We start from the raw sequence: 15791 nt of genomic DNA, 5'->3' as shown, positions 1-15791 counted from the left end.
AATATTACAGTAGCCAGGAGAGGCTCAGTGACTGTTTCAATCATACAGCCATTCACTTAATCACTCTCACTACTGAAGTGCCAAGGTTGAAATTAGAACACAAATTGACTAGTCCCACTCTAGTGCTTTTCCACCACATAAAATATGAGAGCTCATATTTATGGTGCCTTATGTTTTCCCAAGAAACAACTAGAATACACAAAAACCACTCCACTCCCTACTTTTGTCAGGTAGTCACAACTGTTTGAATAAACACTTCATAATTCAACCTTGGTCTAGTCTTCATCTTCAAAAAAAAAAAAAAAAAACTCAATGACATTAACAGAAAAAAATACAGTACTCAAGATGAAATTCAAAGGCAATTTTATTAATTTTGTTAAAAAGCTAAATCATATGTGGCCAGAAAGATAATTGTCCCATATGATTGCTTAAATAGTTTCCTTCAATTTCTTTGTACCTCTCTTTGTACATAATTGTCAATTAATATACAAGTGTATGTTACTAATTTACTCTGTGCTAACCCCTGGAGATGAAACTAATTAAAAGAGATATGCTGTAGATATGTTAATTCAACTTACTCTCAACACCTTTGCTTCCCAACTTTGACATGTAAGTCAAAGGCATCATGCTGATGCCTTCTAAACATCAGACTAATAAGCTTATAATCTGCCAAATGTAAAAAAAAAAAAGGAACAACAAAAAAAACCTTATCAGAACTAATTTAATACTATGTAGACCAAAAGACTGAAGAAGTGTTTCTTCTTTTTGTAATGATTCTTCATGTAACTACATAAAAAATAAACATTGAAACAATTATTTTGGGCATATGTTCTTGTGATCACTAGTTATTTCAGTCATTTCAAATGAACATCTAAAAAATATATATACTTTAAAGTTTATGAATTACCCAGGGACATGATTCTTTTAAGTGACGATACCACAATAAATTACCACATTTGTAGTAATTGACTGACATGATCAAGTTTGTTGAATGACTTAAAGAAATAAGAAGAGAAGAGAAAAAAAGTCAAAAAGACAAAGATCTTCAAACCACAAAGCCAAAACAGATTCACAAACCAACACTCCAAAATGTATTGAAAATGCTTATACCTTTTAGCAAACAGAGAGAAATGTAAGGATATCTGTTATTGACAGTAACTAAATATGTTATAGTGCTTCTTGGATTGAAGGGGAGAGGTTTTTCTCTCTCCTCTCTTATGGCCTATCACACTCAATTGTACAGAATGTAATAACTACATAAATTAATATAAGGACTAAAACACCATGATCTCTGGGACAAACCCTACCTACCATGTTATTTTCACAGACAAAATATTAGTAACACAGAAATGTTCATTTGTTTATGTACCATTATGAGTTTCTTGAGATTTTGAAGATAGAGCAGAATCATTATGATAGAAAGTCACAGTTTATACAATCTATGGATGGCCCATGGCCAAGGATATTTACTATGTGGTCCCTTTTAAGGAAACTTTGCCAACCTCTGGCCTATGCAGATTTACCATGAATTATAAATGTATTTAAATTTTTTCCCTAGGCAAATTTACAGGATCAAGATAAAGCATGTAACTTAAAGTGTTGAATTCCCTTGATTCAGATATGCTATGTTTTAACAAAGGTTACCATTTTAAAGTTGCATGGAGTGTTTTTATGTTACATGTGCAATTTTCCACTACAAATGTGAGTTGCCTTCAAAGTCCTGGTGTCATAGTCAGAGATTTTTGTTTCCCTGCAGAGTATAAGACATAGTTATCTTTTACTACTTCCATATTTTAATATATTTCAATTCCCATATTCACTTCTCATCAGTTCTCTTAGCTAGACACCTGTCTTCACATTCTGTGGGATTTTGACCTGTTCCCACAGCAAAATCTTACTCATCCATCAAGACTGAGAGCTGACATGCGTTTTTACACACTGGACAAGCTGGTTTAACACATATGAAGTTTCTAGCAGCACTTGGGACTGTAGGTCTACTTGAGCACATGTACACTATTATAACTTTCTAACCAATTTGATGTTCAAAACCTCAAGACCAACTAATAATTTCTTTCTCTCATAGCACCTGTGCAAATGCATCCTCTTCCTGAAGCTTCCTTTCCTCTAATCCAGTTTTCCTCATAGCAAGCAAAGTGGTCTTTCAAGACAAATTAGATCACCGCATTTCTTTTCAGTAAAACCATAAAACTCCCCTTCATATTTAAATAGAACTGAAGATCCATATTTTGGCTAGCCATTGCCAATCTTCCTCCCCAATACTGACTTCTATTTTCTCCCCATATGATTTTCTACAGCCACACTGGACACGTTGACTTCATTGTCTACATCAAGCTCATTCTTACTTAAACCTCTATGCAGTAGCTGTTTGCTTTGTCTAAAATAGTCTCCCTTCTGATAGCTAATGGCAGACCCCTTACCATTCAGACAGATATAAATGCTACCTTTTCCTCTGACCTCTAATTACTCAGCCTACCGTATAAACCCCAGGCACTCTTTGCCTCACCGCCTGATGGTCATCCCAGGAGAATGCTTGGTTTTAATTTATACTCTATGTCTTCTCACTAGAATGTAAGTGCCAGAAGTATCAGGACTTATTTGAGATTTCTGGTAGCATGAAGACTCTGGGACAGAGTAGGGGTTCAATGGATATATACTGAAAGAACAAAGAAGTCTGCTTTACAGTCCATGCTACAAAGCTTATGTAACTTATGTACAGTCCATGCTACAAAGCTTATTGCAGACAGCAGTTCTTTGTTCTCAAGGAGCATAAGGCCTAATTGAGAAGATAAGAAAAAATGAACAGAAAATCACAGGGCAATCCATAGTTAACTGGCAAGAGCTTGACCAGCAGGTGCACATGAAGATGTTATAGGATGGGCAAGACTGGACTAGGTATGGAGAAGAAAATCTATATGAGAGTTTCAGTAAGAACAGTGTGGAATGCTGGAGACAAAATCCACAGAATGGTCACTTGTAGGCCTGATCACATTTACTGACATGCATTCTCCCTGGAGGTGAGGGGACAAGGAACAAGAGCAAATCCTAGGAGACTTGGCATCTCCTGAGGCTCTAATCCAGTATAATACCATTTGTTCAATAAGGAGCTGCCTAAAAGCATTTACTGCCATACACACCACAGTGTGGAATCAGCTCTCTGCTCACCAACCTCTGATGAGTGGGACCGTTCAGCAATTTTCAAATGATCTACGAAAGTAGAAAGTGATGCTTGATACTTGAGGGATGCAGGATTGTGCCAGAGACTATGCATCTGGGAAATGAAACATAAATCAGACCTCTTCATATTTATTACACTTACATTTCGAAAAGTTATTACAAACCTGTTGATTAGATTGTTGCTGGCTTCGGGGGTTTTGTATTGAGGGGAGGGCTGAGTAAAGTAATTATTTGAGGGAAGCAGAGGGCTCATGATATACAATACAATCCTCAGGCTATTTTTGAGTGCTTATTTTAGATAACTTTGTTACTAGAAAAAAAGAGTCTAAGATTTAAGGGCAAGTGAATGGGGCAATAATATAAACTTTGGTGATGTAAAATAAAACTATTTTGCCACCCTGCTTTTTAATCCTCCTTTTGAGCCTGCATCAGCTCACTGTTATCTCCATCTTATCTGTATCATTCCTTTCTGAAGTGCTGAACATCCTGCATTTCTTCACCAGTATTTAATAACTTCTTCCTTATAAACTTTTAAATTGATTTGGGCAGGCCTAAATATCAATATGCCTTATAAACTTTCTAATTGATTGAGACTGGTGACTAAATATTGGTGGAGTAGCTACTGTGTTTCAATAGCCTCTTTGTTATTATTGACTATTTTTTGCTAGGTCACTCCTCTCTGTGAGATCAAGCCACATGTAAACCCAATTTTGACTTAAAGTGATTGACTGGTAGAGTAAAGATGACTTTTGTTTCCTCGGTAGTCATATTATTGTTTTCCATCTCACAATTCAAACAAGGAAGTAGTCTTCACACTTTAATCATTTACTTTTCATTCTTAGATTTTAGTAGTTTCCAGTCCATGTATGTACTCAGTGACTGTTTCTTATTGCCTGATCTGGATGAGAGGTGTTTGGTGATGAGGATAGTATATAAAAATGTAAAGTGAGTCCCTGCCCCTTGAGATTATACTGTCTTGAAGGATGGAGAGATAAAAAAATGAAACAAAAGGTTCCTGGGAGAGAACAATAGGAAGTGAACTGATACTTATTTTACTTTATGAAGACATGACAATAAACATAAACTTGAAGGTGAAGAATAAGAAAGAGACCTCTGGCTGAAGACTAGCAGTAGGGGAAATATGAGTTTTTTTGTAGGGGAAATATGAGTTTTTTTTATTTATTTTTTATTTATTTATTTATTTTTTTTGATGAGGTCAGATGTTGGGATTAAATATCTGGATCATGGTGCAAAAACTATTTTTTAATATCCTTTTCATGCCTGCTTTCTAATTTTGGATTTTGTGCCAAGGATGAATACAACTCAGATTATTAATTTAATGCCTGTATCCGAGACTCATTTCTTCCCAATCAGGTTATGCTGGTTATAGCGAAAAGACATTCATAAACTGTCATGTGAGAGCAACAATTTAGAAAGGGTAAAGAGAATTTGTAATCATTTATTCTACACCCAAGAGAAGAAAATCAAATTTAAAATTCTGAAAGTAGGCCCTCCCTGGTGGCACAGCGGGCTAAAGCACTGCACTAAGAAGCTAAAGCCACTTCCGCATGATTCCGATACCCGCCTGCCCCGTAGGTGACCACATGGCGTGGCAGACCTCTCCTGACCTGCCCGCTGCTCCCCTCAGCAGTGTACTTCGTTGATCTGCCTGTTCTGCTCCCTGCTCTGTCTCTGATGAATCCTCTCACCCTCCGCATCTCTGGCCTGTACCCCAGTTCTGTATGAATAAATAAATAAATCTTTAAAAAAAAATTCTGAAAGTAATCCTGCTAAAAGTAAATGTACTTCCAATTTAGGATATATAATAAAAACTACATAATAATGCTAATAATTATTATCCATATGAAATTTATGAGGATTCTGAGATAGTAAAGGGAATAATTTCCAGACTTGGCATGTAACAAAAACTTAAGAAAACAGAATGATCAATTAAAATTCTTCCCCAAATATTACTCATGAACTACTGGTTACAATTCTTTCTCAAGTGAAGACAATTTTAATTATCTCCTGGTATTCCATGTTTGTTCTGAATTAATTTAGCATATCTTGAAATTTAAAGCAAGCACTTTAAATGATTTCTCAAGAAGACATAAGGTACTTTTCAGAGGGCTGCACAAGTTTATGGGATGTAATGCAGCAGTTATACCTAGGAAAGTATGTGTAGGTCATATTGCTGAGTTCTAATGTTCTTTATGATTTACCTGTGAATTAAATAGGACCTATGTTCTTTTTGTAGGTTGTTGAAATAAAGGCCAAAATCTTTACATATATCACATTAAAGACAGGTGAGTAGATTTTGATGATTACTTCTTATTATAAACCTAAATTCTGATAAATAATATAACCCTTTCAAATATAATAATCTGAAAATCAGCAGACATAGACTATTAGGCAAAGTAAGAAACCCATCAAGCTGTGGTCACTCTTCCCTGCCAAGAACAAGGATGCAAACCATCATATGGGCTGCTGTGTATTATCCTGGCACCTGCTTATGGTGCTACTCGTAGAACTGTTCTGTATGATCTCTAAACTGCTCTCTTGATTAGTATACAAAAATAGATATAACTGTTTATATCACATGTATGTTTCATGACATTAGTTCGGATAAAAAGACAAAACTTTTACAAAATATATATTAATCTGGTATGTTTCTGTGACTGTCATACTAATTACAGACATCCTTGATAACATCAGACATTTCATCACTAATGTAAAATTTTAAAAAAGGAGTTCTTTAGATGGGCTAATTTGATCACTGGGAAAACTAAACATCAAAGGTATAAAGGAAAAATACACTTAAAAAGTCTGCAAAGACAATTTGTCACCATTTACAAACATATAATTAATTATAATCAACAGAGCTGAATAAAACATAGGTCCTTGATAATTAAATATGCTTAACTGGCAATTGTTGGTGGCAAAATTCTAAAATCTGTAAAAATTCTAAATTGAGGTAAGTTCTTAAATTTGCAGAGTCACATTAACTATCAAAAGATTTTCTCATTTAAGCCTCATTAGCATCATGTAGGAAAGACAGGGCTTATGTTATCCTTCCCATATTCTGCCAAATATTTGCTTCATGGATGACACTATGATATTTGTCAAACTGAATATTATCTGAGAGACAAAGCAGACAGGTCGGCCCCTAGTAAAGGCCAAGTCCTTGCAGGAACAGTGTAAAGAGGCTCCAATTTATTTAAATTTCTTATTAAATTTCTTTATTTAAGTATAATTAGGACATTTGATCAAGACATTTGGTAGAGATTACATGTTCCAGAATAAGAAGAAATTAATATTTCTAAGATTAATAGTCCCCATTAGTTAGAATAACTTCCCATCCATGGGAAAATTATAAAATCCTTCCCCCACCCCCACCCCAGTGGCTGATGAAACACACCTTCTTCAAGTTATTCAACCATATTCGACCGAACACTAATATGGATACTGCTGTAAAGGGATTGTGTCAATGTATTTAAGATCTAAGTCTATTATCTGATAATGTACTCAGATAAAATTAGCTGAGTAGTATGATGTAATCACATTGTATTTCTGCAAGCAGAAGAAGGATGAGATATTCAAAGTATAGGTGGAGTTAGTATACAAAATAATCCTCCACTGTGCCTTTAAGATGAAGTGACTCTATGGCAAGGAAAGTGTGACCGTTGGTAGGTAGCCAGCAAGAAAACAGGGAACTAAGTCCTACACCCATGAGGAACTGAATTCTGCCAATAATCTGAATAAAATGGGAAGAGGACTTGGAGCTTCAGATGATATAGTGCCTGGGTCTCAACCACATGAGACACTGTATAGAGAACTCAATTAGATAATGTTAGATTTGTGACACTTGAAAGCATAACATAGTAAATGTATTTTATTACAAGTGTCTAAATTTGTGGAAATTTATTACAAAGCAATAGAAAGTCAAGTACCATAGTAGTATTCAGGCAGAAGACTAGAGCAGTTATCAGTCAAAGAAGAGATTAAGGAGTATAGAGATTATTGGAGAGGCAATTTGCAAAGGACAGACATACTAGGCAGGGTCATTAGAAAGAGAAGAAAAATCAGGCATCCAAATAAAAGTCCAATTCTAGGTGAAAATAACAGTAAAAAATGGATCTGAAATTCTGAAAGTACAGGAATTTCCAACACTAAGTTTAAGGTCTCAAACTTAATTGGCAATATAAGTTCGTGAAGTAAAGAGAGAACTGCATGGGAACTCTGCTCAGTGAACTTAGCTACAGAGATAGGAACCAACAGATCCACGTTCTGTTATAAATCTAATATACCATGTGATTTATTCAAGACTGGGTTCTAAAGTCTTCCTAAGAGAGGAAAAGTGAGAGTGGGCATCTTGACCACCTCCAGCTCTAACATGCTATAGTACTCAACTAAAAATAAATCATTCTGCTGAAACAGTGCCTTTACCTCTTTAATCCCTGTGACAACTCCTCATTAATATTTTACATCAAGGACCCAAAAAGAAAACAAAACAATTGCAACTGGACAGAAAATGGAAAAAGAAGGCCATGCTTCCTACTGATAACCAAAGATCTTTAGAGGGAGCTGGGAAGAGGTGAGTCCAGCTTCAAATTTCATAAGCTTTCACAGTGATTAAAATCATCAGGTCTTAAACAACATGTGAAGACAAAAAAAGATAAATGAGTCAGAATTCCTAATAATTCCTATTTGGATGTGCATGGGGTTAAACATGTACTTAAGTCCCTGCTGCCTCAGCAGTCTTTGATGATGGTGTTTTTAAATCTGGTAAAAATAATCAAACATGGATCCATAGCCTATGCAGAATTTTTAAAAGTTATTCATTTTTATATAACTATTTACATTTTGTTCATTTAATAAAAATGTTTACTTCCCTCCTCCCCCTCCCGTCATCACCATAGCCCCCCACATTCCTCCCTCCTTCTGATCCCTCTCTGTCCCCCTCCCCTGTAGGATCTCCCTGGTTTATAATTGTCTGTTCTATGCAGGATTTTTAAAAGTTAAAACAGCTTCTAAAATAATTTGAGCTTAGTCATATACAGAAAAGTATAAAAAAGTCATTTATGTCATTATTTATATCTAATATCATGGATGCCATGTGGGGATGCAGAAAACTGCTCATGTCTCCAGGATATCACTATTAAAACACAACTCAGAAAAATGCTTGGGAATATTAGCTGTATATATTCTTTAATAAGTTCATGCTCTGACCTCCAATGAATAAAGTGTTAATACATTTTTTTTTTTTACCAGCATAGGGGAAATAGTCCAAGAGAACAAATGCTCTCCTCTTTGAGAATTGCTTCCTGTTCCATTTTTGCATTTGCTGCTCTCTTAGGGCCAGTTTCAACATAAGTCATTGGTACAGAAGTAGTACTCCTGTTGGGATTCTTTTAAATGGGTCCAGATGGTATTCTCAGTCAATAAGTGATATTACCAGCTTTGAAAAAGAAAGATTTTATTCTCCTCTTTCCTGTTATCAGCCTCTAGCCCTTTTAGATAAAATCTGAATTCCTCCCAACATCGTTCTTTACTCCTGAAAATATTGTCCACTGCATTCATCATAAAAAATAAGATATAAGCACAAGATATTTCTTATGTAGAAGAATGACTTAGTTACCAAGGAATCTGTAAGTTTCTGTATAGGATTAATACCATCACCTTTTTAATCAGAACTAGTAAACTGCTCTATAACAGAACATCCAAATCCTCTGATGTGAATTTGTATCACAGAAAATGTAGACCTTCAGTAGGTTGAAAAGATTTATCACAAGATGCAGGGGTTTAGTTTAGAAAAGTCACATGATTTTAGCCAGCAAAAATAATTTACAACTGAGAAGAAAATAGGAAAGGGAAGAATAAATAAGAGAGGAAAATAAAGGTCCCTAAACAGGTAGAGGTGGATTAAGTGGTTTTAGCATAAGTGCAGAATTATTAATTATATTAATAATTACATATATTACATGATATGTAATTATTAATATAAATTGAGGAAAATTTAAAGGCATGCTTTATTAAATTATGGTAATTACGAAATTAAAATTTTAATTAAAATTAAAATTCCCTATGTGTTTCACTTTTATTTATGTTTTAATGCTAGAATCTCCCCACAAGTCAGTTCATAACTATATGCAAAATATTTAATTCAAGAAGAAAACCATAATCTTAGATTTTTGTGTTACTTACAAGGGTGATAAATTTTGTAAGAATGGATGAGGGCAGGTTAGGGAGAGGGACTCAGTCAATCTAGTCCTGAATATTTGATATAAACACTTATTTAGTAAAAAGGCTTACTTTAGATTTAACAGAAAACAATTTTGAAGCCAGCTAAAATCAAAGCAGAACAAACCCTTTCTCTGGTAAAAAATCACAAGGGCCTATCAGCAATTATAAAAACAATAATGTTGACCTTGAATCAGCCATAAAGGTTTGTACACAAGTACAAATACTATCCAAGTACAACCTACAAATACTATCAGCTTTATGACAGTTCAGTTGGTATTTCAACAACAAATTCAACAGATGTAGAGTAGGTTAGTAATAGGTAGATGGCTATTTATAACAGCCTTTCCTAAAAAAATAAAAAATTGAGAAAATAGACAGTATATCATTGTTTTGCTGTCAAAATGATAACTCTTTTCAAATCTTACTCAGTACACTTAAGGTGAAGACTTATGGTATCTCAGGTAAATAACAATCAAAATTCAAAATCAAATTCTGTCAAAACTAGAACTGATTTAACTAGCTTATATACACAATGCGGGGAAATCAACAGTGAGCTAAAAAAAAAACTGCAATTTTTGTATTCATTGTCGGATTCAGGTAAATTCTTGAAACACCTTTTTCTCAGTTTGAGAATACAATTTCACTTCCTTGTCAGTACCTCAAACATAACAGCTAGCAACAGTAGAGAAACCCAATGACAAAGAGCTCTGGGTGTAGCTATTGTAATTAACAGATTCAATATTTTTGCCAGTCAGGTTGAATTGCTGAAAACTACTAGAAATTTCTTCAAAACCAGTGAGCGAGACTCTACTTTAGGAAACCTTTGACAACACCAGGGACATTACTGGCTGTCAACAACTGTGGGTGTTGCCATGGGCACAGTTTCACAGCGTCTTGTCATCTATACAAAAAGGTACACACAGAGGGATGATGGGAGGGACACAGAAGATAGATTGATAAGAAAATCAAGAAGAAATAATTGCACTGGCACTATACAATAGGCTCACAATGTTGAGTCCATGTTTTACACTAATCCTTTTCTACTGGAGCTAGAGAATCCAAATTCAGCTGAAATATAATTATGACTAAACGGGAGCTAGGGGGTGGAAGTAAAATTTGAAAACTGCACTTGCACCATTTATCACCAGTCTTAATTTAAAACTCACAGTGAATTACATTTAAAATAATATTTAAACTTCCACTTAGAAGCCCTTGATAGTCGTTTATAAATCTACAGAAGAGAAAAGAACAGGTTACTATGAACAAGAACCTAATATTGATTTTTTCGGCAGTGCAGTAAGGCATCTCCATTCTATTTGGCTGCTGTCAAAGCCACTCTTTAACAGCTGGAGTCAAATTGCACTATTTACAGCAAGAGCCCTTGTCAAGTGGACCATAAGTATCCTAACAATACACTATTCAAATGGCACTTTGCCACACAAATTGCTGACTTGATGAATAACCTATGTCAATGACTAAGGCCAATATAAAAGTTTCATTTTTATGAGAGGTTTTACATTCACACATTAAGTAAGCTTTCTTTGAAGAACTATTAGGCTATATATTTCAGGCCTTTGGACGCTGGAAATAATTAAAATCTGTTTAAATACATCAAGGGAACTTGACAACAGGAATCTGGATCTGGTGTTAACTACATTTGTCACATGAGTAAGGAGCGGTGCCCTGTTCCTGGCACTCCCGCCGGCACGCGCGGCACAATGCGGGCCTGAGACCAGCCCCCGTGACAGGGGCAGGCGAGTTCTCCTTTTGTGCCTCTGATTTACATGCCCACCAAATGTTTAGATAGGAGCAAGGCTTTGAAGTCGTGTGAGGAAATTCAGGGTTGCTTCTGTGTGTGAGGCAGACAGCTGGAGTCATTTAATGGTGCATTTCCAAAGCTGTGACTGCTTTTCAGTTTTCCTCCTCATTGAGAAAACTTTGTTATCAAGACCATGTTTTAATCATGCTGAAAAGTGAGAACAGGGATATTCTTCATAAATCAGCTTGGAAAAAAGTATTAAGCATTGCAGAAATTTACATTTGACTTCTGGTAGTTAAACAATATATTAACTCTTCCTGTGAATTCTACACTCTCAAACATTTGCATAATCACCTCACATGTGTTCCGTAGGCAAACTGGCTGGTATACTTCTCCCTTACTCTATCTTTCTCTACTCTGTTACCAGTAAAAGAATTATCATCATGGAGGGACTGAAGTTTTCATTTGGCAGTCATTAATCAAAGTACTTACAAATCTGAATCTAATATTTATAGAGGGAAATTCCTATATTTCAAAATGCTTAAAGGTTTAATGATAAACATTTATTTGCTTTCATAATTATATAAAATCATCGCAAACTATGCTTTATATTAGAAAACAATAGCTATGCTCTATTCATTACATTAAAATAGAATGTAGCAAAATTAACTGCTGATCAAAAAAGGGAAAATTACTGTCACATATTTACCACTTATCCCTACATAATGCAATTAATTGTTCTCTACTAAGTATTGTTTATTCTTTTCTGTAGTGATAAAACTTTGATAATAAGATATAGACCTATCAATAAAAAATGAGTTAATCTGCAAGTTGTAGTGCTGCTATATGAATTATTATTTCACATTTATGCACCTTAAGTTTGTAGGTAAAATTTTCAAATCTTAATATTTATAGACTCCTAGTTCATTTTGATTATGTGTTTGTGTCATATAGTATAAAGTAACTGATTTTTCATTCAGATAAAGTAGTAGGTGGTGCTAGGGTCCAGTTTTCTATTGGTGGCAAACCACTGCACCATCTGTGTTTTACAATAGCAAGATAAAACTCTAAAAAGACTGGAAAACAGTACCAAATGGATATCATTCTAAAGTCAGTAAAAGGTTAAACAGAAAAGAAACATTCTCATAAAAATTTCAAATGGAATGTAAATGTTCTCTTTATTTATAATTAATGTTTCTATAAAGATGTACATACAAGGGCATTATTTCAAGAAAATTCCATTGATAAAATTGCTAGCTTGGAGTACAAGTAATAATGCGCACATTTGTTTTTCCACAAAGATCAAATTACAAACATAAATTTCATGTGAGGGCAATAACTGGATTCAAGATCTTTTGTATTATGTTCCACATAGTACAGAAGAAATTAGGGTAAATTATTTTATTTTCAAAAATTTAGATAGCTATAGAGAAAGAATATATCAGAAAATGGAAAACTATAACCAACTGATATCAAGTCTTTTGCCAGTTTTTGTAAATAGAAGTTTCACTGAATCATACTACTTGTTTATGAATTGTCTGTGCTCAACTAGCAAAGAGAAGAAGTCACAACGGCAAAAATCTGGCCCAAACTATTTACTATCTGGTACTTTATCAGAAAGTTTCTCTCTGATCTAGTTTATCACTGCAAATACAAAAATAAAAATGCAAACCACTTATGTAATTTTAAGTTGCTCATGTCTATATTATAAAACAAAAGACACAGGTGAAATTTACTTTAATAGTATGTTTTAGTTAGTCCCATTCAGCTCTTTTTTGACTTATGAGGGACTGACATTCTGCTAAGCCCACCATCTTTTAACATGGCGCGATACAAATTTAAATTACTCAAAAGCTACAGGCCTGCATAAACAAACTGGGGAATGTAGACTCATTCTATGGAAAATTAGTTAAAAAAAAAAGGCATTCCTGATAAATTATAATGGGTCCAAACTGTGGCAATTACTCATTGTATAGATGATACAGAAAAAAATAAGTTAGAGCCAACCAATCAACAGACAAAATAAACCTCTTTTCTTTAAAGTGCAATAAAGTTAAAAAAGATTTTTTGCCCCATAAAGATGATTTTAGTGAGACTGTTTATTTCCTGCTTTGAAGCTAAATTCATGCCACTGCAATTTAAACAGTTTCTATCTTCTTTTATCCCCAACAGAATCTGAGAAAAAGCAGCTCCCCATCACTAATATGATATTGTATTCCATTAAATCCTTTAAGACTCTGGCCCTCTCCTACCCCAAAGATTTTTCTTTGTTGAGCTGTAAAGTTCAGCCATTCTAGCATTTCAAATTGGACCCATTTTCAAAATGCTTTATTGTATTTATTGTTTTCTTTTCCTAAATCTATACGCACTTTTCCAATGCAAGCAGAGAACGTGAACACAGCATTCTAATACAGCCTAAACATTGCCCAACACAAAGAACTCACTACACAGATCATAGCATGCTGTTCTCCATCCAAGAATTTACTCCACCGCTGGGAAACATTTCGCTTGTATCTCACTCAAGTGTGTCAATATACGTGTGCACGCGCGCGTGCACACACACACACACATACAAAGTCCTGAAGCATATAGTATCCTTAGTTCTAAGTTTCACTGATGTATTGCTTTCTGTTTTTTCCCACCTCTAAAATGTGTGTGTTTCAGATCCTCATCTTTAAAACTGATGCTTTGTTTGTAATTTTCATGAAGCATGTGACAATATTAACAATAAAGAGAACAGAGAACTTGTAAACACCCTAGAAAGGACATGTTTATCAAATGTGTAAATGGCATGATGAAGAGAAAAGGTCTAAATCTATGAGGATGTACTACTAAAAGAACAAAATATGGTAGCAGTGAAGATAGGTACTACATAATTAGAGAAGCTGTAACTTAGGAGAAGCACATATAAAAATAGTCCTAGTTAATACTAGTTAAATAATAGTAGAAATATAGTATGTTGGACAAAGATGACAGCTCTGTCTAATGCAATTCTCTGACTGTGTAGAGAGTGGTGACCAGAAATCAGTTATCTATGGTAAAATGCAGCAGTTAAGGAAATAAAGTTGGAATCAGTCTAAGAGTAGGAAAATAAGACCCTGGCCTTTTATTGCTTCCTGAAGTCAAGAAAGAAACAAAAATTATATAAAGAAAATGAAATCTCTATATACTGTTATCACTACTAAAGGGGTAGCTTTGATGTCTTTCAAGAAACTGAAAGAAATAGCAATCAGTTTACCTTGTGGAAATTAAACTAGTAAAAGATGGCATGAATGAGATCTGTTGTTGCTGACCCTCAGCAGCTGAAGTACATGAGTCAATAGGTATCTCCAAGTTTTCATCCATCCCACTATCTCATTTCCAACATGAGATGCATACTCTCTTATGAACAGACAGCAACAACACTACATTAAGATGGGGGATGCTTGACAGTTATCTATCCCAACCTATAGTGTGATTCAATTTTGGATCTTACAAGACAAAACTTTGTAACTTTCACCTTCAGTTGTGAATGTTAAAGTTTCATCAAATCAACATAATTGACCATATAAAACATAACATCTTTCAAATAAAGAACATGAAAAACAAGTTTATAAAAACAATTTTACATAATGAGAAAAGAGAAAGAATAGCTATAGTCTAATCATTGGTGTTAACATCTGAAGGAGAAAAGTGCAAAACAAAGTAGTGGTTTACATAGAGTTTCTGAAAAGAAAAATCAAAGATGTAGACTCCCCCCCCCCACAATGTATATCAGTCTTGACCAAGTGAGATGGTACCTGAAAGGGATGATGCTTTAGACTCTCAGACCTCAATAAATAAATATCCCGATACTGACTCCAAGTCCATCAAGATAACCTGTTATATTTTCAATTCACTTCCTCTCCCTATCATGGTCACTTTGCTAAAAGAGAATATGTTAAGTAATGAGCAATTTACATTATATTTAACACAGTAAAATAATTAATAGCCATTCTGACTGATGTATTAATTTCTTGGGTGCTTGGTTATATGGCTCAGTTTTTATATGACAACCCCTAGCTTTACTGATAAAAATCTAAATCAGGTTTCTAAATCTAAAAAGCTGAATATCATGTGCTAGCACTCTGACCCATCCTGCTAAGGTGAAGAGGGGCTTGAGCAGCCTATTGGTCTCTCTTGAATATGACATGTTCTTTTGCCTCTAACTACATATATACACCAGAGGTCAAAGCTTAAAGTTACTAATGGTATTTTAACATTCTTCCTAATATCATGAAAAAAAAAGGAAAATGTTAATAATGTATAACTAAAAATAAGTTTAAAAGCTTAGTATTCCCATTTCTGAAACAGAACCTAGAATATTAAATATGTTTTCAGTTCATAGATCTGTTACTCATAAAAATGAAACAAACAACAAAATACCCATATGTTGAGTCAAAGGAAAACAATCTATATCAGTAAAATGCATACACACAGTATGGGACATGGTAGTCATTAAAAATAAATACATAATGTTATGAAAATATGTTTACATGAAAAAATGCCACATCAGATATAGGCATTAGATATATGGCATAGTTACAGTGTGGTAAAGGAATACAATTGGAGATGT

The 15791-nt window shown here is 34.4% G+C and overlaps 1 protein-coding gene across 1 annotated transcript in view; it reads right to left on the bottom strand.

The window, feature by feature from the left end:
* Positions 1 to 15791, bottom strand: part of WDR72 (WD repeat domain 72) — a 173289-nt gene that overhangs the window by 107511 nt on the left and 49987 nt on the right. The gene's annotated exons all lie outside the window — the stretch shown is intronic.

This window comes from Condylura cristata, unplaced genomic scaffold (genome assembly GCF_000260355.1).
Source record: "Condylura cristata isolate star-nosed mole 26May11 unplaced genomic scaffold, ConCri1.0 scaffold00023, whole genome shotgun sequence".
Lineage (NCBI taxonomy): Eukaryota > Metazoa > Chordata > Mammalia > Eulipotyphla > Talpidae > Condylura > Condylura cristata.
This window is presented reverse-complemented; position numbering and strand designations above follow the sequence as displayed.